The sequence below is a fragment of the Marmota marmota genome, unplaced genomic scaffold (assembly GCF_001458135.2).
Source record: "Marmota marmota marmota unplaced genomic scaffold, marMar, whole genome shotgun sequence".
Lineage (NCBI taxonomy): Eukaryota > Metazoa > Chordata > Mammalia > Rodentia > Sciuridae > Marmota > Marmota marmota.
Window position 1 is genome coordinate 78,490 of NW_025999873.1, and position 2,665 is coordinate 81,154.

At 40.8% G+C, this 2,665-nt stretch overlaps 1 pseudogene; it reads right to left on the reverse strand.

The window, feature by feature from the left end:
* Positions 1–24: 24 nt before the first annotated feature.
* LOC107160158 lies at positions 25–1,694 on the reverse strand (annotated as a pseudogene).
* Positions 1,695–2,665: the final 971 nt, after the last annotated feature.

The window sequence follows — 2,665 nt, forward strand, 5'->3', positions numbered from 1 at the left end:
AGATGTGTATAAGAGACAGTATATATATATATATATATATGCTGCATTGTACCTAACTTCCACAATATCTTTCTAAAACTGGAACCCTTCTGTTGGTACATTGGCTAATGAATTGAAACCAAATGTTCCACCTTGAATTGCCTCTGGAACAAGGCTAGGATCTTCATCAATATCATCTGAAGAGAAGAATTGATCAATGATCTCATAGGCCAATTTGTAGGTGTCTTCATTTTCATGATTTTGAAGTTTTTCAATTTTCTCCAGTCCTCCACATTCTTCTTTAAGTTTGGCTATGGTTTCTGCCTCATCTTCAGCCATTTTTAATATATTACTTAATCCATCGAGTACTACTTGCACAACCTATGCATCTTTTCCAGTCAGTAAGTTGCAAAAAGGTGGGATAACATTTTGTTGAATAAGGTAGGCCACTTGATCTTACCTTCCACTAATTGTTAAGTTACTTATGGCCCAAGCAGCTTCTTTCTGAGTGCCAAAATCCCCCTTATCCAAAAGGTATATTATCATTGGTACAAGATTGGCATCAATTACTGCCTGTACCTGCTGTTGATTTCCTGCAGTGATGTTAGAGAGGAACCACACTGCTTATTTATTAATTTTCTCTCTGGGATGTGTCAGGAGTGCTGGGAAGTGTGAGAGGGCATCACAGTTCAAAACTATTTGTGTTTGTTCATCAGTTCCAGTAACAGTGTTGCCCACTGCTCTAAGTGCAGCTGTCTGAACTTTAACTTCCTGGTGGCTGAGTAGAGGAACCAAGTGAGGAACTATTCCAGACTCTATTACCATCTGTATCTGTTCATTTCCAGCATCAGTAAGGTAAGAGAGGGCCCAGACCGTATCTATCAATATATTTACATCTGTGTGATGTATTAAAACACAAAGGGCTGGAAGAATCTCCTGAATGGTTTCCATTGGTGGTGGTGGGTCTTTGTGATGACTTAAGTTGACCATAACCCAAGTAACATTTCTTAAGAATATTATAGGAATAGATGCACTTATGATTGAAAGTAAAGGTTTCACAACTCCAAGACTTATGACATAATCTCTACACTGTGGACCGTCACCTATGATATTTTCCAATGCCCACACTGCCTGCTCACAGACATTCTGATGAGGTGAATGAAGAAGCCTCAGAAAATGTGGCACAGCACTGGACTGAACCACTGCTTGAGTTTGTTCAGAGGTTCCAGATGCAATATTTGTCAAAGCCCATGCAGCTTCAAACTGTAAAGAAGGATTGTCATCTCTTTCAAGACAATGGACTAAAATAGGCAATATTCCAGATTTTATTAAGTCATCAATTGGTGGATTTCTATCACTGGACAAAAGCTTCCTAGCAGCTTGTACTGCACTTAATTGAATTCCTTGGTTATCACTTGAAGCATTCTGAACGATAGCTTCTAGAGAGGTATTTTGTACTCTACAATCACCATCTAAATCAGAGTCTTCACAGATATCTTCATGTGGTACATTTCTTCTCCTTAAGAAATGTTCATCTCTTTTATTCTTCCTTAATTCATCAACAACTTCATTTCGCTGTCTTCTCATAGTCTCCAAGTCACGGCCTTTGTTCTTGAAATTCTTGAGCCCTTGGTTGTCTAATTTCTGTTTGTCCACCTTGGTCGGCCCTGACTCATTCCGCCTCAACGACACTCCCAGGAACCAGGCCTCCTCCTAAGCTGCTATGCCCTCCTGGCTGCCGCTTCCTTCCTCTTCTCATTTGCCCCCCCCCAACCCCAGAACTTCAGCAGCTCCAGTGAAGACAACTGCAGGGCCGGGCAGCGGCAACAGCAGCAGAATGTGCAGCCATTTTACCTCATACCTATGTTCATAAACCTTACATCGGAACACTTAACCTCCTATTTGACACCTGAGCTGGTATAAGGAGGAACAGCACTTAGTCTATTGATTCAAGCTGAACTAGGTCAACCCTAGGGGATGATCAAATTTATAATATAACTGTAATTGCACATGTGTTCATAATAATTTTCTTTGTACTTATCCCTGTTATGATTGGTAGGTTCAGAAACTTACTAGTTCCCCTTATGATTGTAGCCCTGATAACATTTCCTTGAATAAATAACATAAGCTTCTGACTCCTACCTCCATCATTTCTTCTCCTTCTCACCTCCTCCATAGTTGAAGCAGGCCCAGGAACTGATTGAGCAGTATATCCCCCACTAGCTGGGAAGCTTGCACACGCAGAAGCCTCTGCAGATCTCATTATTTTCTCACTCCACTGGGCAGGTGTTTCATCCATCCTAGGGGCAATTAATTTTATTACTACCATTATGAACATGAAACCCCCTGCCGTATCACAATTCCAGACTCCATTATTTGTATGAGCAGTAATAATTACAGCCGTGCTACTCCTCCCATCCCTCCGAGTTCCTGCAGCAGGAATGTCCATACTCCTCATAGATCCAAACCTAAATACGACGTTTTTCAACCCTGCCAGAGGGGAAACCTATGCTTTATCAACACCTATTTTGATTCTTTGGACATCTGGAAGTATACATTCTAATTCTATTCTTTTGGATATATGGGAATAGTTTGAGCTATAAAATCCATTCGCTTCTTAGGATTCATCATATGAGCACACCATGTATTTACCATAGGAATGGGTGTGGACACCTGAGCATACTTC